This window comes from Amia ocellicauda, unplaced genomic scaffold (assembly GCF_036373705.1).
Source record: "Amia ocellicauda isolate fAmiCal2 unplaced genomic scaffold, fAmiCal2.hap1 HAP1_SCAFFOLD_38, whole genome shotgun sequence".
Lineage (NCBI taxonomy): Eukaryota > Metazoa > Chordata > Actinopteri > Amiiformes > Amiidae > Amia > Amia ocellicauda.
Window position 1 is genome coordinate 337901 of NW_027102952.1, and position 25441 is coordinate 363341.

The 25441-nt window shown below is 46.1% G+C and overlaps 14 non-coding genes and 52 pseudogenes across 14 annotated transcripts; all 66 read right to left on the reverse strand.

Annotated features, from left to right (window-relative positions):
* Window positions 1–202: 202 nt before the first annotated feature.
* On the reverse strand, window positions 203–321 carry LOC136734161 (5S ribosomal RNA). The gene has a single exon (XR_010810471.1). It is a non-coding gene; the product is annotated as a 5S ribosomal RNA (ribosomal RNA).
* Window positions 322–542: 221 nt separating this feature from the next.
* LOC136734236 (uncharacterized) lies at window positions 543–661 on the reverse strand (annotated as a pseudogene).
* A 216-nt stretch (window positions 662–877) lies between these two features.
* On the reverse strand, window positions 878–996 carry LOC136734241 (uncharacterized; annotated as a pseudogene).
* Window positions 997–1546: 550 nt separating this feature from the next.
* Window positions 1547–1665, reverse strand: LOC136733936 (uncharacterized; annotated as a pseudogene).
* A 216-nt stretch (window positions 1666–1881) lies between these two features.
* On the reverse strand, window positions 1882–2000 carry LOC136734041 (5S ribosomal RNA). Its single transcript, XR_010810420.1, has one exon. It is a non-coding gene; the product is annotated as a 5S ribosomal RNA (ribosomal RNA).
* Window positions 2001–2216: 216 nt separating this feature from the next.
* LOC136733910 (uncharacterized) lies at window positions 2217–2335 on the reverse strand (annotated as a pseudogene).
* Window positions 2336–2548: 213 nt separating this feature from the next.
* On the reverse strand, window positions 2549–2668 carry LOC136733858 (uncharacterized; annotated as a pseudogene).
* Window positions 2669–2888: 220 nt separating this feature from the next.
* On the reverse strand, window positions 2889–3007 carry LOC136734026 (5S ribosomal RNA). The gene has a single exon (XR_010810405.1). It is a non-coding gene; the product is annotated as a 5S ribosomal RNA (ribosomal RNA).
* Window positions 3008–3222: 215 nt separating this feature from the next.
* LOC136734008 (5S ribosomal RNA) lies at window positions 3223–3341 on the reverse strand. Its single transcript, XR_010810388.1, has one exon. It is a non-coding gene; the product is annotated as a 5S ribosomal RNA (ribosomal RNA).
* Window positions 3342–3551: 210 nt separating this feature from the next.
* On the reverse strand, window positions 3552–3670 carry LOC136733889 (uncharacterized; annotated as a pseudogene).
* A 210-nt stretch (window positions 3671–3880) lies between these two features.
* LOC136734486 (uncharacterized) lies at window positions 3881–3999 on the reverse strand (annotated as a pseudogene).
* Window positions 4000–4215: 216 nt separating this feature from the next.
* On the reverse strand, window positions 4216–4334 carry LOC136734216 (uncharacterized; annotated as a pseudogene).
* A 557-nt stretch (window positions 4335–4891) lies between these two features.
* Window positions 4892–5010, reverse strand: LOC136734251 (uncharacterized; annotated as a pseudogene).
* A 555-nt stretch (window positions 5011–5565) lies between these two features.
* On the reverse strand, window positions 5566–5684 carry LOC136734291 (uncharacterized; annotated as a pseudogene).
* Window positions 5685–5899: 215 nt separating this feature from the next.
* LOC136734131 (uncharacterized) lies at window positions 5900–6018 on the reverse strand (annotated as a pseudogene).
* Window positions 6019–6227: 209 nt separating this feature from the next.
* On the reverse strand, window positions 6228–6346 carry LOC136734092 (uncharacterized; annotated as a pseudogene).
* Window positions 6347–6572: 226 nt separating this feature from the next.
* On the reverse strand, window positions 6573–6691 carry LOC136734294 (uncharacterized; annotated as a pseudogene).
* A 211-nt stretch (window positions 6692–6902) lies between these two features.
* On the reverse strand, window positions 6903–7021 carry LOC136733962 (5S ribosomal RNA). The gene has a single exon (XR_010810343.1). It is a non-coding gene; the product is annotated as a 5S ribosomal RNA (ribosomal RNA).
* A 210-nt stretch (window positions 7022–7231) lies between these two features.
* LOC136734411 (uncharacterized) lies at window positions 7232–7350 on the reverse strand (annotated as a pseudogene).
* Window positions 7351–7559: 209 nt separating this feature from the next.
* Window positions 7560–7678, reverse strand: LOC136734068 (5S ribosomal RNA). The gene has a single exon (XR_010810447.1). It is a non-coding gene; the product is annotated as a 5S ribosomal RNA (ribosomal RNA).
* Window positions 7679–7897: 219 nt separating this feature from the next.
* LOC136733947 (uncharacterized) lies at window positions 7898–8016 on the reverse strand (annotated as a pseudogene).
* Window positions 8017–8229: 213 nt separating this feature from the next.
* LOC136733880 (uncharacterized) lies at window positions 8230–8348 on the reverse strand (annotated as a pseudogene).
* A 219-nt stretch (window positions 8349–8567) lies between these two features.
* LOC136734395 (uncharacterized) lies at window positions 8568–8686 on the reverse strand (annotated as a pseudogene).
* A 210-nt stretch (window positions 8687–8896) lies between these two features.
* Window positions 8897–9015, reverse strand: LOC136734325 (uncharacterized; annotated as a pseudogene).
* Window positions 9016–9231: 216 nt separating this feature from the next.
* On the reverse strand, window positions 9232–9350 carry LOC136734005 (5S ribosomal RNA). The gene has a single exon (XR_010810385.1). It is a non-coding gene; the product is annotated as a 5S ribosomal RNA (ribosomal RNA).
* Window positions 9351–9565: 215 nt separating this feature from the next.
* On the reverse strand, window positions 9566–9684 carry LOC136734479 (uncharacterized; annotated as a pseudogene).
* Window positions 9685–9903: 219 nt separating this feature from the next.
* LOC136733891 (uncharacterized) lies at window positions 9904–10022 on the reverse strand (annotated as a pseudogene).
* A 216-nt stretch (window positions 10023–10238) lies between these two features.
* Window positions 10239–10357, reverse strand: LOC136734044 (5S ribosomal RNA). The gene has a single exon (XR_010810423.1). It is a non-coding gene; the product is annotated as a 5S ribosomal RNA (ribosomal RNA).
* A 215-nt stretch (window positions 10358–10572) lies between these two features.
* On the reverse strand, window positions 10573–10691 carry LOC136734480 (uncharacterized; annotated as a pseudogene).
* A 219-nt stretch (window positions 10692–10910) lies between these two features.
* On the reverse strand, window positions 10911–11029 carry LOC136734050 (5S ribosomal RNA). Its single transcript, XR_010810429.1, has one exon. It is a non-coding gene; the product is annotated as a 5S ribosomal RNA (ribosomal RNA).
* A 220-nt stretch (window positions 11030–11249) lies between these two features.
* Window positions 11250–11368, reverse strand: LOC136734120 (uncharacterized; annotated as a pseudogene).
* A 217-nt stretch (window positions 11369–11585) lies between these two features.
* Window positions 11586–11704, reverse strand: LOC136734205 (uncharacterized; annotated as a pseudogene).
* A 217-nt stretch (window positions 11705–11921) lies between these two features.
* LOC136734474 (uncharacterized) lies at window positions 11922–12040 on the reverse strand (annotated as a pseudogene).
* A 223-nt stretch (window positions 12041–12263) lies between these two features.
* Window positions 12264–12382, reverse strand: LOC136734397 (uncharacterized; annotated as a pseudogene).
* A 216-nt stretch (window positions 12383–12598) lies between these two features.
* LOC136734351 (uncharacterized) lies at window positions 12599–12717 on the reverse strand (annotated as a pseudogene).
* Window positions 12718–12933: 216 nt separating this feature from the next.
* LOC136734409 (uncharacterized) lies at window positions 12934–13052 on the reverse strand (annotated as a pseudogene).
* Window positions 13053–13263: 211 nt separating this feature from the next.
* LOC136734169 (uncharacterized) lies at window positions 13264–13382 on the reverse strand (annotated as a pseudogene).
* A 550-nt stretch (window positions 13383–13932) lies between these two features.
* Window positions 13933–14051, reverse strand: LOC136734143 (uncharacterized; annotated as a pseudogene).
* Window positions 14052–14273: 222 nt separating this feature from the next.
* Window positions 14274–14392, reverse strand: LOC136733888 (uncharacterized; annotated as a pseudogene).
* A 215-nt stretch (window positions 14393–14607) lies between these two features.
* LOC136734389 (uncharacterized) lies at window positions 14608–14726 on the reverse strand (annotated as a pseudogene).
* Window positions 14727–14944: 218 nt separating this feature from the next.
* LOC136733931 (uncharacterized) lies at window positions 14945–15063 on the reverse strand (annotated as a pseudogene).
* A 584-nt stretch (window positions 15064–15647) lies between these two features.
* On the reverse strand, window positions 15648–15766 carry LOC136733925 (uncharacterized; annotated as a pseudogene).
* A 208-nt stretch (window positions 15767–15974) lies between these two features.
* On the reverse strand, window positions 15975–16093 carry LOC136734377 (uncharacterized; annotated as a pseudogene).
* Window positions 16094–16632: 539 nt separating this feature from the next.
* On the reverse strand, window positions 16633–16751 carry LOC136734059 (5S ribosomal RNA). Its single transcript, XR_010810438.1, has one exon. It is a non-coding gene; the product is annotated as a 5S ribosomal RNA (ribosomal RNA).
* Window positions 16752–16966: 215 nt separating this feature from the next.
* LOC136734265 (uncharacterized) lies at window positions 16967–17085 on the reverse strand (annotated as a pseudogene).
* A 220-nt stretch (window positions 17086–17305) lies between these two features.
* Window positions 17306–17424, reverse strand: LOC136734076 (5S ribosomal RNA). The gene has a single exon (XR_010810454.1). It is a non-coding gene; the product is annotated as a 5S ribosomal RNA (ribosomal RNA).
* A 224-nt stretch (window positions 17425–17648) lies between these two features.
* On the reverse strand, window positions 17649–17767 carry LOC136733963 (uncharacterized; annotated as a pseudogene).
* Window positions 17768–17983: 216 nt separating this feature from the next.
* Window positions 17984–18101, reverse strand: LOC136734145 (uncharacterized; annotated as a pseudogene).
* Window positions 18102–18324: 223 nt separating this feature from the next.
* On the reverse strand, window positions 18325–18443 carry LOC136733873 (uncharacterized; annotated as a pseudogene).
* A 218-nt stretch (window positions 18444–18661) lies between these two features.
* On the reverse strand, window positions 18662–18780 carry LOC136734250 (uncharacterized; annotated as a pseudogene).
* Window positions 18781–19005: 225 nt separating this feature from the next.
* LOC136734316 (5S ribosomal RNA) lies at window positions 19006–19124 on the reverse strand. Its single transcript, XR_010810486.1, has one exon. It is a non-coding gene; the product is annotated as a 5S ribosomal RNA (ribosomal RNA).
* Window positions 19125–19339: 215 nt separating this feature from the next.
* Window positions 19340–19458, reverse strand: LOC136733954 (uncharacterized; annotated as a pseudogene).
* Window positions 19459–19669: 211 nt separating this feature from the next.
* Window positions 19670–19788, reverse strand: LOC136734417 (uncharacterized; annotated as a pseudogene).
* Window positions 19789–20004: 216 nt separating this feature from the next.
* On the reverse strand, window positions 20005–20123 carry LOC136734033 (5S ribosomal RNA). The gene has a single exon (XR_010810412.1). It is a non-coding gene; the product is annotated as a 5S ribosomal RNA (ribosomal RNA).
* A 218-nt stretch (window positions 20124–20341) lies between these two features.
* On the reverse strand, window positions 20342–20460 carry LOC136734258 (uncharacterized; annotated as a pseudogene).
* Window positions 20461–20671: 211 nt separating this feature from the next.
* On the reverse strand, window positions 20672–20790 carry LOC136734130 (uncharacterized; annotated as a pseudogene).
* Window positions 20791–21001: 211 nt separating this feature from the next.
* On the reverse strand, window positions 21002–21120 carry LOC136734277 (uncharacterized; annotated as a pseudogene).
* A 225-nt stretch (window positions 21121–21345) lies between these two features.
* LOC136734132 (uncharacterized) lies at window positions 21346–21464 on the reverse strand (annotated as a pseudogene).
* Window positions 21465–21673: 209 nt separating this feature from the next.
* On the reverse strand, window positions 21674–21792 carry LOC136734043 (5S ribosomal RNA). The gene has a single exon (XR_010810422.1). It is a non-coding gene; the product is annotated as a 5S ribosomal RNA (ribosomal RNA).
* Window positions 21793–22007: 215 nt separating this feature from the next.
* LOC136734344 (uncharacterized) lies at window positions 22008–22126 on the reverse strand (annotated as a pseudogene).
* Window positions 22127–22336: 210 nt separating this feature from the next.
* Window positions 22337–22455, reverse strand: LOC136734227 (uncharacterized; annotated as a pseudogene).
* Window positions 22456–22662: 207 nt separating this feature from the next.
* Window positions 22663–22781, reverse strand: LOC136734467 (uncharacterized; annotated as a pseudogene).
* Window positions 22782–22991: 210 nt separating this feature from the next.
* Window positions 22992–23110, reverse strand: LOC136734105 (uncharacterized; annotated as a pseudogene).
* A 208-nt stretch (window positions 23111–23318) lies between these two features.
* On the reverse strand, window positions 23319–23437 carry LOC136734098 (uncharacterized; annotated as a pseudogene).
* Window positions 23438–23646: 209 nt separating this feature from the next.
* LOC136734342 (uncharacterized) lies at window positions 23647–23764 on the reverse strand (annotated as a pseudogene).
* Window positions 23765–23981: 217 nt separating this feature from the next.
* LOC136734373 (uncharacterized) lies at window positions 23982–24100 on the reverse strand (annotated as a pseudogene).
* Window positions 24101–25441: the final 1341 nt, after the last annotated feature.

Below are 25441 nucleotides of genomic sequence, written 5' to 3' on the forward strand. Positions count from 1 at the left end.
GCATGATGTCTCATAAAGGCTGGAGGGTATTGACGGATCTTCCAGCAAAATGAAGAAGAAAAAAGAGAACTGGAGGGAAAAATATCAGTGCAGCAAAGGGTGTTAAAAGTAGCCGGGTACGTGTACAATACTTCAATTATATCTCCTCCAGACAGAAAGAGAGTATTAAGAGCTACGATGAAATTACCCAAGTGATGTAAAAAGCTTGCAGCACCTGGTATTTCCAGGAGGTCTCCCATCTAAGTACTGACCAGGCCCTGCCCCGTTTAGCTTCCGAGATCTGACGAGATCGGGCGCATTCAGGACGGTGTGGCCACAAGCCGAGACGCCTGGCTGCATGCTGTCTCTTAAAGGCTGGCGGGTATTGACGGAATTTCCAGAAAAAAAAAAAAAAAAAAAAAATAGAAAAATGGAGGGAAAAATATCAGTGCAGGAAAGGGTGTTGAAAGTAGCCGGGTACGTGTACAATTCTTCAATTATATCTCCTCCAGACAGAAAGAGAGTATAAAGAGCTATGATGAAGTTACCCAAGTGACGAAAAAAGCTTGCAGCACCTGTTATTTCCAGGAGGTCACACATCCAAGTACTGACCAGGCCCTGCCCCGTTCAGCTTCCGAGATCTGACGAGATCGGGCGCGTTCAGGATGGTGTGGCCGCAAGCCGAGATGCCTGGCTGCATGATGTCTCTTAAAGGCTGGAGGGTATTGACGGAACTTACAGCAAAAAATAAAAGAAAAAAGAAAAATGGAGGGAAATATATCAGTGCAGCAAAGGGTGTTGAAAGTAGCCGGGTACGTGTACAATTCTTCAATTATATCTCCTCCGGACTGTAAGAGAGTATTAAGAGCTACGATGAAGTTACACAGGATACGTAAAAAGCTTGCATCACCTGGTATTTCCAGGAGGTCACCCATCCAAGTACTAACCAGGCCCTGGCCCGTTTAGTTTCCAAGGTCTGACGAGATCGGGCACGTTCAGGACAGTGTGGCCGCAAGCCAAGAGGCCTGGCTCCATGATGTCTCTAAATGGCTGGAGGGTATTGACGGACCTTCCAGCAAAAAAAAATGAAAAAAGAAAAATGGAGGGAAAAATATCAGTGCAGCAAAGGGTGTTGAAAGTAGCCGGGTACGTTTACAATACTTCAATTATATCTCCTTCAGACAGAAAGAGAGTATTAAGAGCTACGATGAAGTTACCCAAGTGACGATAAAAGCTTGCAGCACCTGGTATTTCCAGGAGGTCACCCATCCAAGTACTGACCAGGACCCTGCCCCGTTCAGCTTCCGAGATCTGACGCGTTCAGGACGGTGTGGCCGCAAGCCGAGAGACATGGCTGCATGATGTCTTTTAAAGGCTGGCGGGTATTGACGGAACTTCCAGCAAATAAAAAAAAAAAAAAAAGAAATAAGAAAAATGGAGGGAAAAATATCACTGCCGCAAAGGGTGTTGAAAGTAGCCAGGTACGTGTACAATTCTTCAATTAAATCTCCTCCAGACAGAAAGAGAGTATTAAAAGCTACGACGAAGTTCCCCAGGTGACGAAAAAAGCTTGCAGCGCCTGGAATTTCCAGAAGGTCTCACATTCAAGTAATGACCAGGCCCTGCCCAGTTTAGCTTCCGAGAGCTGACGAGATGGGGCGCGTTCAGGACGGTGTGGCCGCAAGCCAAGAGGCCTTGCTGCATGATGTCTCTTAAAGGCTGGCGGATATTGACGGAACTTCCAGAAAAAAGAAAAAAGAAAAAGAAAAATGGAGGGAAAAATATCAGTGCAGCAAAGGGTGTTAAAAGTAGCCGGGTACGTGTACAATACTTCAATTATATCTCCTCCAGACAGAAAGAGTGTATTAAGAGCTAAGATAAAGTTACCCAGCAGACGAAAAAAGCTTGCAGCACCTGGTATTTCCAGGAGGTCTCCCATCCAAGTACTGACCAGGCCCTGCCCCATTTAGCTTCCAAGATCTGACGAGATCAGGTGCGTTCAGGACGGTGTGGCCGCAAGCCAAGAGGCCTGGCTGCATGATGTCTCTTAAAGGCTGGAGGGTATTGATGGAACTTCCTGCAAAAATCAATAGAAAAAAGAAAAATGGAGGGAAAAATATCAGTGCAGCAAAGGGTGTTGAAAGTAGCCGGGTACGTGTACAATTCTTCAATTATATCTCCTCCAGACTGAAAGAGAGTATTAAGAGCTACGATGAAGTTACACAGGATACGTAAAAAGCTTGCATTACATGGTATTTCCAGGAGGTCACCCATCCAAGTACCATCCAGGCCCTGGCTCGTTTAGTTTCCAAGGTCTGACGAGATCGGGCGCGTTCAGGACGGTGTGGCCGCAAGCCAAGAGGCCTGGCTGCATAATGTCTCTAAAAGGCTGGAGGGTATTGACGGAACTTCCAGCAAAAAAAAAAGAAATAACAAAAATGGAGGGAAAAATTTCAGTGCAGCAAAGGGTGTTGAAAGTAGCCGGGTACGTGTACAATACTTCAATTATATCTCCTCCAGACATAAAGAGTATTAAGAGCTACGATGAAGTTACACAGGATACGTAAAAAGCTTGCATTACATGGTATTTCCAGGAGGTCACCCATCCAAGTACTGATCAGGACCTGCCCCGTTTAGCTTCCGAGACCTGACGAGATCGGGCGCATTCAGGATGGTGTGGCACACAAGCCAAGACGCCTGGCTGGATGATGTCTCTAAAAGGCTGGCGGGTATTGACGGAACATCCAAGAAAAAAAAAAAAAAAAAAAATAGAAAAATGGAGGGAAAAATATCAGTGCAGGAAAGGGTGTTGAATGTAGCCGGGTACGTGTACAATACTTCAATTATATCTCCTCCAGACAGAAAGCGAGTATTAAGAGCTACGATGAAGTTACCCAAGTGACGAAAAAAGCTTGCAGCACCTGGTATTTCCAGGAGGTCACCCATCCAAGTACTGACCAGGCCCTGCCCCGTTCAGCTTCCGAGATCTGACGAGATCGGGCACGTTCAGGACGGTGTGGCCGCAAGCCAAGAGGCCTGGATTTATGAAGTCTCTTAAAGGCTGGCGGGTATTGACGGAAGTTCCAGCAAAAAAAAAAGAAATAAGAAAAATGGAGGGGAAAATATCAGTGCAGCAAACGGTGTTAAATGTAGCTGGGTACGTGTACAATACTTCAATTATATCTCCTCCAGACAGAAAGCGAGTATTAAGAGCTACGATGAAGTTACCCAAGTGATGTAAAAAGCTTGCAGCACCTGGTATCTCCAGGAGGTCTCCCATCTAAGTACTGACCAGGCCCTGCCCCGTTTAGCTTCCGAGATCTGACGAGATCGGGCGCGTTCAGGATGGTGTGGCCGCAAGCCGAGATGCCTGGCTGCATGATGTCTCTTAAAGGCTGGCGGGTATTGACGGAACTGCCACCAAAAAAAAAAAAGAAAAATAGAGGGAAATATACCAGTGCAGCAAAGGGTGTTGAAAGTAGCCGGGTACGTGTACAATTCTTCAATTATATCTCCTCCAGACAGATAGAGAGTATTAAGAGCTACGATAAAGTTACCCAGGAGACGTAAAAAGCTTGCAGCACCTGGTATTTCTAGGAAGTCTCCCATCCATGTACTGACCAGGTCCTGCCCCGTTTAGCTTCCGAGATCTGACGATATCATGCGCGTTCAGGACGGTGTGGCCGCAAGCCAAGATGCCTGGCTGCATGATGTCTCTTAAAGGCTGGCGGGTATTGACGGAACAGCCAGCAAAAAAAAAAAAGAGAAATGGAGGGAAAAATATCAGTGCAGCAAAGGCTGTTGAAAGTAGCCGGGTACGTGTACAACTCTTCAATTATATCTCCTCCAGACAGAAAGAGAGAATTAAGAGCTACGATGAAGTTACCCAGGAGACGTAAAAAGTTTGCAGCACCTCGTATTTCCAGAAGGTCACCTATAAAAGTACTGACCAGGCCCTGCCCCGTTTAAATTCCGAGATCTAAAGAGATCGGGCGCGTTCAGGACGGTGTGGCCGCAAGCCAAGAGGCCTTGCTGCATGATGTCTCTTAAAGGCTGGCGGATATTGACGGAACTTCCAGAAAAATTAATAAAGAAAAAGAAAAATGGAGGGAAAAATATCAGTGCAGCAATGGGTGTTGAAAGTAGCCGGGTACGTGTACAATACTTCAATTATATCTCCTCCAGACAGTAGGAGAGTATTAAGAGCTACGATAAACTTACCCAGCAGACGTAAAAAGCTTGCAGCACCTGGTATTTCCAGGAGGTCTCCCATCCAAGTACTGACCAGGCCCTGCCCCATTCAGTTTCCGAGATCTGACGAGATCGGGCGCGTTCAGGATGGTGTGGCCGCAAGCCGAGATGCCTGGCTGCATGATGTCTCTTAAAGGCTGGCGGGTATTGACGGAACTGCCAGCAAAAAAAAAAAAAGAAAAATAGAGGGAAAAATACCAGTGCAGCAAAGGGTGTTGAAAGTAGCCGGGTACGTGTACAATTCTTCAATTATATATTCTCCAGACAGAAAGAGAGTATTAAGAGCTACAATGAAGTTCCCCAGGAGACGTAAAAAGCTGGCAGCACCTGGTATTTCCAGAAGATCTCCCATCCAAGTACTGACCAGGTCCTGCCCCATTTAGTTTCCGAGATCTTCCGAGATCGGGCGCGTTCAGGACTGTGTGTTCGCAAGCCAAGAGGCCTGGCTGCATGATGTCTCTTAATGGCTGGCGGGTATTAACGGAACTTCCAGCAAAAAAAAAGAAAAAAAGAAAAAGAAAAAGAAAAATGGAGGGAAAAATATCAGTGCAGCAAAGGGTGTTGAAAGTAGACGGGTACGTGTACAATACTTCAATTATATCTCCTCCAGACAGTAGGAGAGTATTAAGAGCTACGATAAACTTACCCAGCAGACGTAAAAAGCTTGCAGCACCTGGTATTTCCAGGAGGTCTCCCATCCAATTACTGACCAGGCCCTGCCCCATTCAGTTTCCGAGATCTGACGAGATCGGGCGCGTTCAGGATGGTGTGGCCGCAAGCCGAGATGCCTGGCTGCATGATGTCTCTTAAAGGCTGGCGGGTATTGACGGAACTGCCAGGAAAAAAAAAAAAGAAAATTAGAGGGAAAAATACCAGTGCAGCAAAGGGTGTTGAAAGTAGCCGGGTACGTGTACAATTCTTCAATTATATATTCTCCAGACAGAAAGAGAGTATTAAGAGCTACGATGAAGTTCCCCAGGAGACGTAAAAAGCTGGCAGCACCTGGTATTTCCAGAAGATCTCCCATCCAAGTACTGACCAGGTCCTGTTCCGTTTAGTTTCCGAGATCTTCCGAGATCGGGCGCGTTCAGGACTGTGTGTCCGCAAGCCGAGAGGCCTGGTTGCATGATGTCTCTTAAAGGCTGGCGGATATTGACGGAACTTCCAGCAAAAAAAAAGAAAAAATGAAAAAGAAAAAGAAAAATGGAGGGAAAAATATCAGTGCAGCAAAGGGTGTTGAAAGTAGACGGGTACGTGTACAATACTTCAATTATATCTCCTCCAGACAGATAGAGAGTATAAAGAGCAACGATAAAGTTACCCAGGAGATGTAAAAGCTTGCAGCACTAGGTATTTCCAGGAGGTCTCACAATCAAGTACTGACCAGGTCCTGCCCTGTTTAGCTTCCGAGATCTGACGAGATCGGGCGCGTTCAGGATGGTGTGGCCGCAAGCCGAGATGCCTGGCTGCATGATGTCTCTTAAAGGCTGGCGGATATTGACGGAACTTCCAGCAATAATAATAAAGAAAAAGAAAAATGGAGGGAAAAATATCAGTGCAGCAATGGGTGTTGACAGTAGCTGGGTACGTGTACAATACTTCAATTATATCTCTTCCAGACAGATAGAGAGTATTAAGAGCTACGATAAAGTTACCCAGGAGACGTAAAAGCTTGCAGCACCAGGTATTTCCAGGAGGTCTCACATTCAAGTACTGACCAGGTCCTGCCCCGTTTAGCTTCCGAGATCTGACGAGATCGGGCGCGTTCAGGATGGTGTGGCCGCAAGCCGAGACGCCTGGCTGCATGATGTCTCTTAAAGGCTGGCGGGTATTGACGGAACTGCCAGCAAAAAAAAAAAGAAAAATAGAGGGAAAAATACCAGTGCAGCAAAGGCTGTTGAAAGTAGCCGGGTACATGTACAATTCCTCAATTATAACACCTCCAGACAGATAGAGAGTATTAAGAGCTACGATGAAGTTTCCCAGGAGACGTTAAAAGCTTGCAGCACCAGGTATTTCCTGGAGGTCTCCCATCCAAGTACTGATCAGGCCCTGCCCCGTTTAGCTTCCGAGATCTGACGAGATCGGGCGCGTTCAGGACAATGTGGCCGCAAGCCAAGATGCCTGGCTGCATGATGTCTCTTAAAGGCTGACGGGTAATGACGGAACTTCCAGCAAATAAAAAAAAAATAAATAAAGAAAAAGAAAAATGGAGGGAAAAATATCAGTGCAGTAATGGGTTTTGAAAGTAGCCGGGTACGTGTACAATTCTTCAATTATATCTCCTCCAGACAGAAAGAGAGTATTAAGAGCTACGATGAAGTTACCCAGGAGACGTAAAAATCTTGCAGCACCTGGCATTTCCAGGAGGTCACCCATCCAAGTACTGACCAGGCCCTGCCCCGTTTAAATTCCAAGATCTGATGAGATCGGGGGCGTTCAGGACGGTGTTGCTGCAAGCCGAGAGGCCTGGCTGCATGATGTCTCTTAATGGTTGGCGGGTTGTGACGGAACATCCAGCAAATAAAAAAAAAGAGAAATGGTGGTAAAAATATCAGTGCAGCAAAGGGTGTTGAAAGTAGCCAGGTACGTGTACAATTCTTCAATTATATCTCCTCCAGACTGAAAGAGAGTATTAAGAGCTACGATGAAGTTACCCAGGAGACGTAAAAAGCTTGCAGCACCTGGTATTTCCAGGAGGACACCCATCCAAGTACTGACCAGGCCCTGCCCCGTTTGGCTTCCGAGATCTGACGAGATCGGGCGCGTTCAGGACGGTGTGGCCGCAAGCCAAGATGCCTGGCTGCATGATGTCTCTTAAAGGCTGGCGGGTATTGACGGAACAGCCAGCAAAAAAAAAAAAGAGAAATGGAGGGAAAAATATCAGTGCAGCAAAGGCTGTTGAAAGTAGCCGGGTACGTGTACAACTCTTCAATTATATCTCCTCCAGACAGAAAGAGAGAATTAAGAGCTACGATGAAGTTACCCAGGAGACGTAAAAAGTTTGCAGCACCTCGTATTTCCAGAAGGTCACCTATAAAAGTACTGACCAGGCCCTGCCCCGTTTAAATTCCGAGATCTGACGAGATCGGGCGCGTTCAGGACGGTGTGGCCGCAAGCCGAGAGGCCTGGCTGCATGATGTCTCTTAAAGGCTGGCGGGTATTGACGGAACTGCCAGCAAAAAAAAAAAGAAAAATAGAGGGAAAAATACCAGTGCAGCAAAGGCTGTTGAAAGTAGCCGGGTACGTGTACAATTCTTCAATTATATCTCCTCCAGACTGAAAGAGAGTATTAAGAGCTACGATGAAGTTACCCAGGAGACATAAAAAGCTTGCAGCACCTGGTATTTCTAGGAGGTCTCCCATCCAAGTACTGACCAGGTCCTGCCCCGTTTAGCCTCCGAGATCTGACGAGATCGGGCGCGTTCAGGATGGTGTGGCCGCAAGCCGAGACGCCTGGCTGCATGATGTCTCTTAAAGGCTGGCGGGTATTGATGGAACTTCCAGCAAAAAAAAAAGAAAAAAGAAAAATGGAGGGAAAAATATCAGTGCAGCAAAGGGTGTTGAAAGTAGCCGGGTACGTGTACAATTCTTCAATTATATCTCTTCCAGACAGAAAGAGAGTATTAAGAGCTACGATGAAGTTACTCAGGAGACAGACGTAAGATGCTTGCAGCACCTTTTATTTCCAGCAGGTCTCCCATGCAAGTACTGAACAGGCACTGCCCCGTTCAGCTTCCGAGGTCTGACGAGATTGGGGGTGTTCAGGGCGGTGTGGCCGCAAGCCGAGAGGCCTGGCTGCATGATGTGTCTTAATGGTTGGCGGGTATTGACGGAGCTTCCAGCAAAAAAAAAAAAAAAAGAAAAATGGAGGGAAAAATATCAGTGCAGCAATGGGTGTTGAAAGTAGCCGGGTACGTGTACAATACTTCAATTATATCTCCTCCAGACAGAAAGAGAGTATTAAGAGCTACGATAAACTTACCCAGCAGACGTAAACGCTTGCAGCACTAAGTATTTCCAGGAGGTCTCACATTCATGTACTAACCAGGTCCTGCCCCGTTTAGCTTCCGAGATCTGACGAGATCGGGCGCGTTCAGTATGGTGTGGCCGCAAGCCGAGATGCCTGGCTGCATGATGTCTCTTAAAGGATGGCGGGTATTGACGGAATTTCCAGCAAAAAAAAAAAAAAAAAAAAAAAAAAAATGGATGGAAAAATATCAGTGCAGCAAAGGGTGTTGACAGTAGCTGGGTACGTGTACAATACTTCAATTATATCTCCTCCAGACAGATAGAGAGTATTAAGAGCTACGATAAAGTTACCCAGGAGACGTAAAAGCTTGCAGCACGAGGTATTTCCAGGAGGTCTCACATTCATGTACTGACCAGGTCCTGCCCCGTTTAGCTTCCGAGATCTGACGAGATCGGGCGCGTTCAGGATGGTGTGGCCGCAAGCCGAGATGCCTGGCTGCATGATGTCTCTTAAAGGCTGGCGGGTATTGACGGAACTGCCAGCAAAACAAAAAAAGAAAAATAGAGGGAAATATACCAGTGCAGTAAAGGGTGTTGAAAGTAGCCGGGTACGTGTACAATTCTTCAATTATATCTCCTGGAGATAGAAAGAGAGTATTAAGAGCTACGATGAAGTTACCCAGGAGACGTAAAAAGCTTGCAGCACCTGGTATTTCCAGGAGGTCACACATCCAAGTACTGACCAGGCCCTGCCCCGTTTAGCTTCCGAAATCTGATATGATCGGGAGCGTTCAGGACGGTGTGACTACAAGCCAAGAGGCCTGGCTGCATGATGTCTCTTAAAGGCTGGCGGATATTGACGGAACTTCCAGCAAAAAAATAAAATAAAAAGAAAAATGGAGGGAAAAATATCAGTGCAGCAAAGGGTGTTGAAAGTAGCCTAGTAAGTGGACAATTCTTCAATTATATCTCCTGGAGACAGAAAGAGAGTATTAAGAGCTACGATGAAGTTACCCAGGAGACGTAAAAGGCTTGCAGCACCTGGTATTTCTAGGAGGTCTCCCATCCATGTACTGACCAGGCCCTGCCCCGTTTAGCTTCCGAGATCTGACGAGATCGGGCGCATTCAGGATGGTGTGGCCGCAAGCCGAGAGGCCTGGCTGCATGATGTCTCTTAAAGGTTGGCGGGTATTGACGGAACTTCCAGCAAAAAAAAAAAAAAAAAAGAAAAATGGATGGAAAAATATCAGTGCAGCAAAGGGTGTTGACAGTAGCTGGGTACGTGTACAATACTTCAATTATATCTCCTCCAGACAGATAGAGAGTATTAAGAGCTACGATAAAGTTACCCAGGAGACGTAAAAGCTTGCAGCACCAGGTATTTCCAGGAGGTCTCACATTCATGTACCGACCAGGTCCTGCCCCGTTTAGCTTCCAAGATCTGACGAGATCGGGCGAGTTCAGGATGGTGTGGCCGCAAGCCGAGATGCCTGGCTGCATGATGTCTCTTAAAGGCTGGCGGGTATTGACGGAATTTCCAGCAAAAAAAAAAAAAAAAAAATAGAAAAATGGAGGGAAAAATATCAGTGCAGGAAAGGGTGTTGAAAGTAGCCGGGTACGTGTACAATTCTTCAATTATATCTCCTGGAGACAGAAAGAGAGTATTAAGAGCTACGATGAAGTTACCCAGGAGACGTAAAAAGCTTGCAGCACCTGGTATTTCCAGGAGGTCACACATCCATGTACTGACCAGGCCCTGCCCCGTTTAGCTTCCAAAATCTGATATGATCGGGCGCGTTCAGGACAGTGTGACTACAAGCCAAGAGGCCTGGCTGCATGATGTCTCTTAAAGGCTGGCGGATATTGACGGAACTTCCAGCAAAAAAATAAAATAAAAAGAAAAATAGAGGGAAAAATATCAGTGCAGCAAAGGGTGTTGAAAGTAGCCTAGTACGTGTACAATTCTTCAATTATATCTCCTGGAGACAGAAAGAGAGTATTAAGAGCTACGATGAAGTTACCCAGGAGACGTAAAAGGCTTGCAGCACCTGGTATTTCTAGGAGGTCTCCCATCCAAGTACTGACCAGGCCCTGCCCCGTTTAGCTTCCGAGATCTGACGAGATCGGGCGCATTCAGGACGGTGTGGCCGCAAGCCGAGAAGCCTGGCTGCATGATGTCTCTTAAAGGTTGGCGGGTATTGACGGAACTTCCAGCAAAAAAAAAAAAAAAAAAGAAAAATGGATGGAAAAATATCAGTGCAGCAAAGGGTGTTGACAGTAGCTGGGTACGTGTACAATACTTCAATTATATCTCCTCCAGACAGATAGAGAGTATTAAGAGCTACGATAAAGTTACCCAGGAGACGTAAAAGCTTGCAGCACCAGGTATTTCCAGGAGGTCTCACATTCATGTACCGACCAGGTCCTGCCCCGTTTAGCTTCCAAGATCTGACGAGATCGGGCGAGTTCAGGATGGTGTGGCCGCAAGCCGAGATGCCTGGCTGCATGATGTCTCTTAAAGGCTGGCGGGTATTTACGGAATTTCCAGCAAAAAAAAAAAAAAAAAAAATAGAAAAATGGAGGGAAAAATATCAGTGCACGAAAGGGTGTTGAAAGTAGCCGTGTACGTGTACAATTCTTCAATTATATCTCCTGGAGACAGAAAGAGAGTATTAAGAGCTACGATGAAGTTACCAGGAGACGTAAAAAGCTTGCAGCACCTGGTATTTCTAGGAGGTCTCCCATCCAAGTACTGACCAGGCCCTGCCCCGTTTAGTTTCCGAGATCTGACGAGATCGGGCGCGTTCAGGACGGTGTGGCTGCAAGCCAAGAGGTCTGGCTGCATGATGTCTCTTAAAGGCTGGAGGGTATTGACGGAACTTCCAGCAAAAAAAAATTAATAAATAATTAGAAAAATGGAGGGAAAAAGATCAGTGCAGCAAAGGGTGTTGAAAGTAGCCGGGTACGTGTACAATACTTCAAATATATCTCCTCCAGACAGAAAGAGAGTACTAAGAGCTACGATGAAGTTACCCAGGAGACGAAAAAGCTTGCAGCACCTGGTATTTCCAGTAGGTCACCCATCCAAGTAGTGACCAGGCCCTGCCCCGTTTAGCTTCCAAGATCTGACGAGATCGGGCGCGTTCAGGACGGTGTGGCCGCAAGCCAAGATGCCTGGCTGCATGATGTCTATTAAAGGCTGGCGGGTATTGACAGAACTTCCAGCAAAGAAAAACATAAAAAAAGAAAAATGGAGGTAAAAATATCAGTGCAGCAAAGGCTGTTGAATGTAGCTGGGTACGTGTGCAATTCCTCAATTATAACACCTCCAGACAGATAGAGAGTATTAAGAGCTACGATGAAGTTACCCAGGAGACGTAAAAAGCTTGCAGCACCAGGTATTTCCAGGAGGTCACCCATTAAAGTACTGACCAAGCCCTGGCCCGTTTAGCTTCCGAGATCTGACGAGATTGGGCGCGTTCAGGACGGTGTGGCCGCAAGCCGAGAGTCCTGGCTGCATGATGTCTCTTAAAGACTGGAGGGTATTGACGGAACTTCCAGCAAAGAACAAAAGAAAAAAGAAAAATGGAGGGAAAAATATCAGAACAAGCAAAGGGTGTTGAAAGTAGCCGGGTACGTGTACAATTCTTCAATAATATCTCCTCCAGACTGAAAGAGAGTATTAAGAGCTACGATGAAGTTACCCAGGAGACGTAAAAAGCTAGCAGCACCTGGCATTTCCAGGAGGTCACTCATTCAAGCACTAACCAGGTCCTGTCCCGTTTAGCTTCCGAGATCTGACGAGATCAGGCGCGTTCAGGATGGTGTGGCCGAAAGCCAAGCGGTCTGGATGCATGATGTCCCCTAAAGGCTGGCGGGTATTGACGGAATTTCCAGCTAAAAAAAGAAAAAAAGAAAAAATATAAAAATGGAGGGAAAAATATCAGTGCAGCAAAGGGTGTTTAAAGTAGCCGGGTACGTGTACAACAATTCAATTATATCTCCTCCAGTCAGAAAGAGAGTATTAAGAGCTACGATAAAGTTACCCAGGAGACGTTAAAAGCTTGCAGCACCAGGTATTTCCAGGAGGTCTCACATTCAAGTAATGACCAGGCCCTGCCCCGATTAGCTTCCGAGATCTGACGAGATCGGGCGCGTTCAGGACGTTGTGGCCGCAAGCCATGAGGCCTGGCTGCATGATGTCTCTTAATGGCTGGCGGGTATTGACGGAACTTTCAACAAAAAAAAAAAGAAAAAAGAAAAATGGAGGGAAAAATATCAGTGTAGCAATGGGTGTTGAAAGTAGCCTGGTTTGTGTACAATTCTTTAATTATATCTCCTCCAGACAGAAAGAGAGTATTAAGAGTTACGATGAAGTTACCCAGGAGACGTAAAAAGCTTGCAGCACCAGGTATTTCCAGGAGGTCACCCATCCAAGTACTGACCAGGCCCTGCCCCATTTAGCTTCCGAGATCTGACCAGATTGGGCGCATTCAGGACGTTGTGGCCGCAAGCCATGAGGCCTGGCTGCATGATGTCTCTTAATGGCTGGCGGGTATTGACGGAACTTCCAACAAAAAAAAAAAGAAAAAAGAAAAATGTAGGGAAAAATATCAGTTCAGCAAAGAGTGTTGAAAGTAGCCGGGTATGTGTACAATACTTCAATTATATCTCCTCCAGACAGAAAGAGAGTATTAAGAGCTACGATAAAGTTACCCATTAGACGTAAAAAGCTTGCAGCACCTGGTATTTCCAGGATGTCACCTATCCAAGTACTGACCAGGCCCTGCCCCGTTTAGCTTCCGAGATCTGACGAGACGGGGTGCGTCCAGGACGGTGTGGCCGAAAGCCAAGCGTCCTGGCTGCATGATGTCCCCTAAAGGCTGGCGGGTATTGACGGAACTTCCAGCAGAAAAAAAAAAAGAAAAATGGAGGGAAAAATATCAGTGCAGCAAAGGGTGTTGATAGTTGCCGGATACGTGTACAATATTTCAATTATATCTCCTCCAGACAGAAAGAGAATATTAAGAGCGGCGATGAAGTTACCCAGGAGAAGTAAAAAGCTTGCAGCATCTGGTATTTCCAGGAGGTCTCCCATCCAAGTACTGACCAGGCCCTGCCCCGTTTAGCTTCCGAGATCTGACGAGATCGGGCGCATTCAGGACGTTGTGGCCGCAAGCCATGAGGCCTGGCTGCATGATGTCTCTTAATGGCTGGCGGGTATTGACGGAACTTCCAACAAAAAAAAAAAGTAAAAAGAAAAATAGAGGGAAAAATACCAGTGCAGCAAAGGGTGTTGAAAGTAGCCGGGTACGTGTACAATTCTTCAATAATATCTCCTCCAGACTGAAAGAGAGTATTAAGAGCTACGATGAAGTTACCCAGGAGACGTAAAAGCTGGCAGCACAAGGTATTTCCAGGAGGTCTCACATTCAAGTACTGACCAGGTCCTGCCCCGTTTAGATTCCGAGATCTGATGAGATCGGGCGCGTTCAGTACAATGTGTTCGCATGCCAAGAAGCCTGGCTGCATGATGTCTTTTAAGGGCTGAACGGTATTGACAGAACTTCCAGCAAAAAAAAAAAAAAAAAAGAAAAATGGAGGGAAAAATATCAGTGCAGCAAAGGCTGTTGAAAGTAGCAGGGTACGTGTACAATTCCTCAATTATAACACCTCCAGACAGATAGAGAGTATTAAGAGCTACGATGAAGTTACCCAGGAGACGTAAAAAGCTTGCAGCACCAGGTATTTCCAGGAGGTCTCCCATCCAAGTACTGACCAGGCCCTGCCCCGTTTAGTTTCCGAGATCTGACGAGATCGGGCGCATTCAGTACGGTGTGGCCACAAGCCGAGAGTCCTGGCTGCATGATGTCTCTTAAAGACTGGCGGGTATTGACGGAACTTCCAGCAAAAAAAAAAGAAATAAAGATATAGAAAAATGGAGGGAAAAATATCAGTGCAGCAAAGGCTGTTGAAAGTAGCAGGGTACGTGTACAATTCTTCAATTATATCTCCTGCAGACAGAAAGAGAGTATTAAGAGCTACGATGAAGTTACCCAGGAGACGTAAAAAGCTTGCAGCACCTGGTATTTCTAGGAGGTCTCCCATCCTAGTACTGACCAGGTCCTGCCCCGTTTATCGTCTGAGATCTGACGAGATTGGGCGTCTTCAGGACGGTGTGGCCTCAAGCCGAGAGGCCTGGCTGCATGATGTCTCTTAAAGGCTGGCGGGTTATGACGGAACTTCCAGCAAAAAACAAAAGAAAAAATAAAAATGGAGGGAAAAATATCAGTGCAGCAAAGCGTGTTGAAGGTAGCCGGGTACGTGTACAATTCTTCAATTATATCTCCTCCAGACAGATAGAGAGTATTAAGAGCTACGATAAAGTTACCCAGGAGACATAAAAGCTTGCAGCACCAGGTATTTCCAGGAGGTCTCACATTCAAGAAATGACCAGGTCCTGCCCCGTTTAGCTTCCGAGATCTGACGAGATCGGGCGCGTTCAGGACGGTGTGGCCGCAAGCCGAGATGTCTGGCTGCATGATGTCTCTTAAAGGCTGGCGGGTATTGACGGAATTTCCAGCAAAAAAAAAAAAAAAAAAATAGAAAAATGGAGGGAAAAATATCAGTGCAGGAAAGGGTGTTGAAAGTAGCCGGGTACGTGTACAATTCTTCAATTATATCTCCTGGAGACAGAAGGAGAGTATTAAGAGCTACGATGAAGTTACCCAGGAGACGTAAAAGCTTGCAGCACCAGGTTTTTCCAGGAGGTCTTACATTCATGTACTGACCAGGTCCTGCCCCGTTTAGCTTCCACGATCTGACGAGATCGGGCGAGTTCAGGATGGTGTGGCCGCAAGCCGAGATGCCTGGCTGCATGATGTCTCTTAAAGGTTGGCGGATATTGACGGAACTTCCAGCAAAAAAAATAAATAAAAAAAGAAAAAAGAAAAATGGATGGAAAAATATCAGTGCAGCAAAGGGTGTTGACAGTAGCTGGATACGTGTACAATACTTCAATTATATCTCCTCCAGACAGACAGAGAGTATTAAGAGCTACGATAAAGTTACCCAGGAGACGTAAAAGCTTGCAGCACTAGGTATTTCCAGGAGGTCTCACATTCATGTACTGACCAGGTCCTGCCCCGTTTAGCTTCCGAGATCTGACAAGATCGGGCAAGATCGGGCAAGATCGGGCGCGATCAGGACGGTGTGGCCGCAAGCCAAGAGGCCGGGCTGCATGATGTCTCTTAAAGGCTGGCGGGTATTGACGGAACTTCCAGCAAAAAATAAAAAATAAATAAATAGAAAAATGGAGGGAAAAATATCAGTGCAGGACAGGGTGTTGAAAGTAGCCGGGTACATGTACAATTCTTCAATTATATCTCCTCCAGACTGAATGAGAGTATTAAGAGCTACGCTGATGTTACCCAGGAGATGTAAAAAGCTTTCAGCACCTGGTATTTCCAGGAGGTCACCCATCCAATTACTGACCAGGCCCTGCCCAGTTTTTCTTCCGAGATCTGACGAGATCTTGCGTCTTCAGGACGGTGTGGCCTCAAGCCAAGAGGCCTGGCTGCATGATGTCTCTTAAAGGCTGGCGGGTATTGACGGAACTTCCAGCAAAAAAAAAAAAAAAAATGGATGGAAAAATATCAGTGCAGCAAAGGGTGTTGACAGTAGCTGGGTACGTGTACAATACTTCAATTAAATCTCCTCCAGACAGATAGAGAGTATTAAGAGCTACGATAAAGTTACCCAGGAGACGTAAAAGCTTGCAGCACAAGGTATTTCCAGGAGGTCTCACATTCATGTACTGACCAGGTCCTGCCCCGTTTAGCTTCCGAGATCTGACGAGATCGGGCGCGTTCAGGATGGTGTGGCCGCAAGCCGAGATGCCTGGCTGCATGATGTCTCTTAAAGGCTGGCGGGTATTGACGGAACTGCCAGCAAAACAAAAAAAGAAAAATAGAGGGAAAAATACCAGTGCAGCAAAGGGTGTTGAAAGTAGACGGGTACGTGTACAATTCTTCAATTATATCTTCTCCAGACAGAAAGAGAGTATTAAGAGCTACGATAAAGTTACCCAGGAGACGTAAAAGCTTTCAGCACTAGGTAATTCCAGGAGGTCTCACTTTCATGTACTGACCAGGTCCTGCCCCGTTTAGCTTCCGAGATCTGATGAGATCGGCCGCGTTCAGGATGGTGTGGCCGCAAGCCGAGATGCCTGGCTGCATGATGTCTCTTAAAGGCTGGCGGGTATTGACGGAACTGCCAGCAAAAAAAAAAAAAGAAAAATAGAGGGAAATATACCAGTGCAGCAAAGGGTGTTGAAAGTAGCCGGGTACGTGTACAATACTTCAATTATATCTCCTCCAGACAGAGAGAGAGTATTAAGAGCTACGATGAAGTTACCCAGGAGACGTAAAAAGCTTACAGCACCTGGTATTTCTAGGAGGTCTCCCATCCAAGTACTGACCAGGTCCTGCCCCGTTTAGCTTCCGAGATCTGACGAGATCGGGCGCATTCAGGACGGTGTGGCCGCAAGCCGAGAGGCCTGGCTGCATGATGTCTCTTAAAGGTTGGCGGGTATTGACGGAAGTTCCAGCAAAAAAAAAAAAAAAAAAGAAAAATGGATGGAAAAATATCAGTGCAGCAAATGGTGTTGACAGTAGCTGGGTACGTGTACAATTCTTCAATTATATCTCCTCCAGACAGATAGAGAGTATTAAGAGCTACGATAAAGTTACCCAGAAGACGTAAAAGCTTGCAGCACCAGGTATTTCCAGGAGGTCTCACATTCATGTACTGACCAGGTCCTGCCCCGTTTAGCTTCCGAGATCTGACGAGATCGGGCGCGTTCAGGATGGTGTGGCCGCAAGCCGACATGCATGGCTGCATGATGTCTCTTAAAGGCTGGCGGGTATTGACGGAATTTCCAGCAAAAAAAAAAAAAAAAAAAATAGAAAAATGGAGGGAAAAATATCAGTGCAGGAAAGGGTGTTGAAAGTAGCCGGGTACGTGTACAATTCTTCAATTATATCTCCTGGAGACAGAAAGAGAGTATTAAGAGCTACGATGAAGTTACCCAGGAGACGTAAAAAGCTTGCAGCACCTGGTATTTCTAGGAGGTCTCCCATCCAAGTACTGACCAGTCCCTGCCCCGTTTAGCTTCCGAGATCTGACGAGATCGGGCGCATTCAGGACGGTGTGGCCGCAAGCCAAGAGGCCTGGCTGCATGATGTCTCTTAAAGGTTAGCGGGTATTGACGGAACTTCCAGCAAAAAAAAAAAAGAAAAAAAGAATAAAGAAAAATGGATGGAAAAATATCAGTGCAGCAAAGGGTGTTGACAGTAGCTGGATACGTGTACAATACTTCAATTATATCTCCTCCAGACAGAGAGAGAGTATTAAGAGCTACGATGAAGTTACCCAGGAGACGTAAAAGCTTGCAGCACCTGGTATTTCTAGGAGGTCTCACATTCAAGTACTGACCAGGTCCTGCCCCGTTTAGCTTCCGAGATCTGACGATATCATGCGCGTTCAGGACGGTGTGGCCGAAAGCCGAGAGGCCCGGCTGCATGATATCTCTTTAAGGCTGGCGGGTATTGACGGAACTTCCAGCAAAAAAAAAAAGAAAAAAGAAAAATGGAGGGAAAAATATCAGTGCAGCAAAGGGTTTTGAAAGTAGCCGGGTACGTGTACAATTCTTCAATAATATCTCCTACAGACTGAAAGAGAGTATTAAGAGCTATGATGAAGTTACCCAGGAGACGTAAAAAGCTTGCAGCACCTGGTATTTCCAGGAGGTCACCCATCCAAGTACTGACCAGGCCCTGCCCCGTTAGCTTCCGAGATCTGACGAGATCGGTCGCGTTCAGGACGGTGTGGCCGCAAGCCAAGAGGCCTGGCTGCATGACGTCTCTTAAAGGTTGGCGGGTATTGACGGAACTTCCAGCAAAAAAAAAAAATAAAAAAGAAAAAAGAAAAATGGATGGAAAAATATCAGTGCAGCAAAGGGTGTTGACAGTAGCTGGATACGTGTACAATACTTCAATTATATCTCCTCCAGACAGAGAGAGAGTATTAAGAGCTACGATAAAGTTACCCAGGAGACGTAAAAGCTTGCAGCACTAGGTATTTCCAGGAGGTCTCACTTTCATGTACTGACCAGGTCCTGCCGCGTTTAGCTTCCGAGATCTGATGAGATCGGGCGCGTTCAGGATGGTGTGGCCGCAAGCCGAGATGCCTGGCTGCATGATGTCTCTTAAAGACTGGCGGGTATTGACGGAATTTCCAGCAAAAAAAAAAAAAAAAAATAGAAAAATGGAGGGAAAAATATCAGTGCAGGAAAGGGTGTTGAAAGTAGCCAGGTACGTGTACAATTCTTCAATTATATCTCCTGGAGACAGAAAGAGAGTATTAAGAGCTACGATGAAGTTACCCAGGAGACGTAAAAAGCTTGCAGCACCTGGTATTTCTAGGAAGTCTCCCATCCAAGTACTGACCAGGCCGTGCCCCGTTTAGCTTCCGAGATCTGACGAGATCGGGCGCATTCAGGACGGTGTGGCCACAAGCCGAAAGGCCTGGCTGCATGATGTCTCTTAAAGGTTGGCGGGTATTGACGGAACTTCCAGCAAAAAAAAAAAAGAAAAAAAGAAAAAAGAAAAATGGATGGAAAAATATCAGTGCAGCAAAGGGTGTTGACAGTAGCTGGATACGTGTACAATACTTCAATTATATCTCCTGGAGACAGAAAGAGAGTATTAAGAGCTACGATGAAGTTACCCAGGAGACGTAAAAGGCTTGCAGCACCTGGTATTTCTAGGAGGTCTCCCATCCAAGTACTGACCAGGCCCTGCCCTGTTTAGCTTCCGAGATCTGACGAGATCGGGCGCATTCAGGACGGTGTGGCCGCAAGCCGAGAGGCCTGGCTGCATGATGTCTCTTAAAGGTTGGCGGGTATTGACGGAACTTCCAGCAAAAAAAAAAAAAAAAAAGAAAAATGGATGGAAAAATATCAGTGCAGCAACAGGTGTTGACAGTAGCTGGGTACGTGTACAATACTTCAATTATATCTCCTCCAGACAGATAGAGAGTATTAAGAGCTACGATAAATTTACCCAGGAGACGTAAAAGCTTGCAGCACCAGGTATTTCCAGGAGGTCTCACATTCATGTACCGACCAGGTCCTGCCCCGTTTAGCTTCCAAGATATGACGAGATCGGGCGAGTTCAGGATGGTGTGGCCGCAAGCCGAGATGCCTGGCTGCATGATGTCTCTTTAAAGGCTGGCGGGTATTGACGGAACTGCCAGCAAAAAAAAAAAAGAAAAATAGAGGGAAATATACCAGTGCAGCAAAGGGTGTTGAAAGTAGCCGGGTACGTGTACAATTCTTCAATTATATCTCCTGGAGACAGAAAGAGAGTATTAAGAGCTACGATGAAGTTACCCAGGAGACGTAAAAAGCTTGCAGCACCTGGTATTTCCAGGAGGTCACACATCCAAGTACTGACCAGGCCCTGCCCCGTTAAGCTTCCGAAATCTGATATGATCGGGCGCGTTCAGGACGGTGTGACTACAAGCCAAGAGGCCTGGCTGCATGATGTCTCTTAAAGGCTGGCGGATATTGACGGAACTTCCAGCAAAAAAATAAAATAAAAAGAAAAATGGAGGGAAAAATATCAGTGCAGCAAAGGGTGTTGAAAGTAGCCTAGTACGTGTACAATTCTTCAATTATATCTCCTCCAGACAGAAAGAGAGTATTAAGAGCTACGATGAAGTTACCCAGGAGACGTAAAAGGCTTGCAGCACCTGGTATTACTAGGAGGTCTCCCATCCAACTACTGACCAGGCCCTGCCCCGTTTAGCTTCCGAGATCTGACGAGATCGGGCGCATTCAGGACGGTGTGGCCGCAAGCCAAGAGGCCTGGCTGCATGATGTCTCTTAAAGGTTGGCGGGTATTGACGGAATTTCCAGCAAAAAAAAAAAAAAATATATAGAAAAATGGAGGAAAAAATATCAGTGCAGGAAAGGGTGTTGAAAGTAGCCGGGTACGTGTACAATACTTCAATTATACCTCCTCCAGACAGATAGAGAGTATTAAGAGCTACGATAAAGTTACCCAGGAGACGTAAAAGCTTTCAGCACCAGGTATTTCCAGGAGGTCACCCATCCAAGTACTGACCAGGCCCTGCCCCGTTTAAATTCCAAGATCTGATGAGATCGGGGGCGTTCAGGACGGTGTGGCTGCAAGCCAAGATGCCTGGCTGCATGATGTCTCTTAAAGGCTGGCGGGTATTGACGGAACAGCCTGCAAAAAAAAAAAAAGAGAAATGGAGGGAGAAATACCAGTGCAGCAAAGGGTGTTGATAGTAGCCAGGTACGTGTACAATTCTTCAATTATATCTCCTGCAGACAGAAAGAGAGTATTAAGAGCTACGATGAAGTTACCCAGGAGACGTAAAAAGCTTGCAGCACCTGTTATTTCTAGGAGGTCAGCCATCCAAGTACTGACCAGGCCCTGCCCCGTTTAGCTTCCGAGATCTTACGAGATCGGGCGCATTCAGGATGGTGTGGCCGCAAGCCAAGATGCCTGGCTGCATGATGTCTCTTAAAGGCTGGCGGGTATTGACGGAACAGCCAGCAAAAAAAAAAAAAGAGAAATGGAGGGAGAAATACCAGTGCAGCAAAGGGTGTTGAAAGTAGCCAGGTACGTGTACAATTCTTCAATTATATCTCCTGCAGACAGAAAGAGAGTATTAAGAGCTACGATGAAGTTACCCAGGAGACGTAAAAAGCTTGCAGCACCTGTTATTTCTAGGAGGTCAGCCATCCAAGTACTGACCAGGTCCTGCCCCGTTTAGCTTCCGAGATCTTACGAGATCGGGCGCATTCAGGACGGTGTGGCCACAAGCCGAGTGGCCTGGCTGCATGATGTCTCTTAAAGGTTGGCGGGTATTGACGGAACTTCCTGCAAAAAAAAAAAAAAAAAAAAAAAAAAAAGAAAAATGGATGGAAAAATATCAGTGCAGCAAAGGGTGTTGACAGTAGCTGGGTACGTGTAAAATACTTCAATTATGTCTCCTCCAGACAGATAGAGAGTATTAAGAGCTACGATAAAGTTACCCAGGAGACGTAAAAGCTTGCAGCACCAGGTATTTCCAGGAGGTCTCACATTCAAGTACTGACCAGGTCCTGCCCCGTTTAGCTTCCGAGATCTGACGAGATCGGGCGCGTTCAGGATGGTGTGGCCGCAAGCCGAGACGCCTGGCTGCATGATGTCTCTTAAAGGCTGGCGGGTATTGACGGAACTGCCAGCAAAAAAAAAAAAGAAAAATAGAGGGAAAAATACCAGTGCAGCAAAGGCTGTTGAAAGTAGCCGGTTACGTGTACAATTCCTCAATTATAACACCTCCAGACAGAAAGAGAGTATTAAGAGCTATGATGAAGTTACCCAGGAGACGAAAAAGCTTGCAGCACCAGGTATTTCCAGGAGGTCTCCCATCCAAGTACTGACCAGGCCCTGCCCCGTTTAGCTTCCGAGATCTGACAAAATCGGGCGCGTTCAGGACGGTGTGGCCGCAAGCCGAGAGGCCTGGCTGCATGATGTCTCTTAAAGGCTGGCGGATATTGACGGAACTTCCAGCAAAAAAAAAAGAAAAAAGAAAAATGGGGGGAAAAATATCAGTGCAGCAAAGGGTGTTGAAAGTAGCCGGGTACGTGTACAATTCTTCAATTATATCTCTTCCAGACAGAAAGAGAGTATTAAGAGCTACGGTGAAGTTACTCAGGAGACGTAAGATGCTTGCAGCACCTTTTATTTCCAGCAGGTCTCCCATGCAAGTACTGAACAGGCCCTGCCCCGTTCAGCTTCCGAGATCTGACGAGATCGGGCGCGTTCAGGATGGTGTGGCCGCAAGCCGAGACGCCTGGCTGCATGATGTCTCTTAAAGGCTGGCGGGTATTGACGGAACTGCCAGCAAAAAAAAAAAAAAAAAATAGAGGGAAAAATATCAGTGCAGCAAAGGCTGATGAAAGTAGCCGGGTACGTGTACAATTCCTCAATTATAACACCTCCAGACAGATAGAGAGTATTAAGAGCTACGATGAAGTTTCCCAGGAGACGTAAAAAGCTTGCAGCACCAGGTATTTCCTGGAGGTCTCCCATCCAAGTACTGATCAGGCCCTGCCCCGTTTAGCTTCCGAGATCTAACGAGATCAGGCGCGTTCAGGACAATGTGGCCGCAAGCCAAGAGGCCTGGCTGCATGATGTCTCTTAAAGGCTGGCGGGTATTGACGGAACTTCCAGCAAAAAAAAAAAAAAAAGGAGGGAAAAATATCAGTGCAGCAAAGGCTGTTGAAAGTAGCCGGGTACGTGTACAATTCTTCAATTATATCTCCTCCAGACAGAAAGAGAGAATTAAGAGCTACGATGAAGTTACCCAGGAGACGTAAAAAGTTTGCAGCACCTCGTATTTCCAGAAGGTCACCCATAAAAGTACTGACCAGGCCCTGCCCCGTTTAAATTCCGAGATCTGACGAGATCGGGCGCGTTCAGGACGGTGTGGCCTCAAGCCGAGAGGCCTGGCTGCATGATGTCTCTTAATGGCTGGCGGGTATTGACGGAACTTCCAGCAAAAAAAAAAAAGAGAAATGGAGGGAGAAATACCAGTGCAGCAAAGGGTGTTGAAAGTAGCCGGGTACGTGTACAATTCTTCAATTATATCTCCTGCAGACAGAAAGAGAGTATTAAGAGCTACGATGAAGTTACCCAGGAGACGTAAAAAGCTTGCAGCACCTGGCATTTCCAGGAGGTCACCCATCCAAGTACTGACCAGGCCCTGCCCCGTTTAAATTCCAAGATCTGATGAGATCGGGGGCGTTCAGGACGGTGTGGCTGCAAGCCAAGAGGCCGGGCTGCATGATGTCTCTTAATGGTTGGCGGGTTTTGACGGAACATCCACAAAAAAAAAAAAGAGAAATGGAGGGAGAAATACCAGTGCAGAAAGGGTGTTGAAAGTAGCCGGGTACGTGTACAATTCTTCAATTATATCTCCTGCAGACAGAAAGAGAGTATTAAGAGCTACGATGAAGTTACCCAGGAGACGTAAAAAGCTTGCAGCACCTGGTATTTCTAGGAGGTCAGCCATCCAAGTACTGACCAGGCCCTGCCCCGTTTAGCTTCCGAGATCTTACGAGATCGGGCGCATTCAGGACGGTGTGGCCACAAGCCGAGAAGCCTGGCTGCATGATGTCTCTTAAAGGTTGGCGGGTATTGACGGAACTTCCAGCAAAAAAAAAAAGAAAAATGGAGGGAAAAATATCAGTGCAGCAAAGGCTGTTGAAAGTAGCCGTGTACGTGTACAATACTTCAATTATATCTCCTCCAGACAGAAAGAGAGTATTAAGAGCTACGATGAAGTTTCACAGGAGACGTAAAAAGCTTGCAGCACCAGGTATTTCCAGGAGGTCACCCATCCAAGTACTGACCAGGCCCTGCCCGTTTAGCTTCAGAGATCTGACGAGATCGGGCGCGTTCAGGACGGTGTGGCCGAAAGCCAAGAGGGCCGGCTGCATGATGTCTCTTTAGGCTGGTGGGTATTGACGGAACTTCCAGCAAAGATAAAAAAAAAAAAAAGAAAAATTGAAGGAAAAATATCAGTGCAGCAAAGGCTGTTGAAAGTAGCCGGGTACGTGTACAATTCTTCAATTATATCTTCTCCAGACAGAAAGAGAGTATTAAGAGCTACGGTGAAGTTCCCCAGGAGACATAAAAAGCTGGCAGCACCTGGTATTTCCAGGAGGTCTCACATTTAAGTACTGACCAGGTCCTGCCCCGTTTAGCTTCCGAGATCTGACAAGATCGGGCGCGTTCAGGACGGTGTGGCCGCAAGCCGAAAGGCCTGGCTGCATGATGTCTCTTAAAGGTTGATGGGTATTGACGGAACTTCCAGCAAAAAAAAAAAAGAAAAAAAGAAAAAAGAAAAATGGATGGAAAAATATCAGTGCAGCAAAGGGTGTTGACAGTAGCTGGATACGTGTACAATACTTCAATTATATCTCCACGCCAAATTCTGACTCTACCATCTGAATGTCTCACCTCTTTTTCCTATTTGTAGTGGAGATGAGTGGTACCCAGTGGGGTCTTCTGCTGTTGTAGCCCATCCGCCTCAAGGTTGTACGTGTTGTGGCATCACAAATGCTTTGCTGCATACCTCGGTTGTAGCGAGTGGTTATTTCAGTCAAAGTTGCTCTTCTATCAGCTTGAATCGAGTCGGCCCATTCTCCTCTGAGCTCTAGCATCAACAAGGCATTTTCGCCCACAGGACTGCCGCATACTGGATGTTTTTCCCTTTTCACACCATTCTTTGTAAACCCTAGAAATGGTTGTGCGTGAAAATCCCAGTAACTGAGCAGATTGTGAAATACTCAGACCGGCCCGTCTGGCACCAACAACCATGCCACGCTCAAAATTGCTTAAATCACCTTTCATTCCCATTCAGACATTCAGTTTGGAGTTCAGGAGATTGTCTTGACCAGGACCACACCCCTAAATGCATTGAAGCAACTGCCATGTGATTGGTTGATTAGATAATTGCATTAATGAGAAATTGAACAGGTGTTCCTAATAATCCTTTAGGTGAGTGTATATGTATGTATGTGTATGTATGTCCAATTGCTTTGACAATACAAATGAAATTAATTGAGAGAGAGAGAGAGAGAGAGAGAGAGAGAGAGAGGGAGGAATATGAGCTCCTAAAAAACATTTGTTTTTATACATAAGCGGATTTAATTTGTCATTTACAAATGAATATATAGCACTATAAACATACACAGAAGACATGGAATAGAAATTCAGAAGAAAAAGTATTCAAAAAATAATAATTTTAAGAGAAACACAAAAAGAAGAAAGCAGAGAGACAGTTCAGGAAGAAAAGTCAGAAAAGAAAAGCTGAAGACAAGAATTGGAGGTAAGAGACAAATAATTAAACAAAAAAATATGTATTAATAAAATAAATAAGCATTCTCAGTAGTTGACTCAGCCAATGAAAATGCAGAGCTCCGATTTGAATAGAGTGACAGTAGGAGAGAGCCCAACTGCCACTGAGACTGATAGAAATCTATCGAACAGCAGTCTGACTGCAGAGCTGCCTTTTGAAATCCGATACCCTGAAGACATTCGCTCTGCACAGGCTAAGAAGGACTACAAACAAGCTGTGATGAGAGCATCTCCTG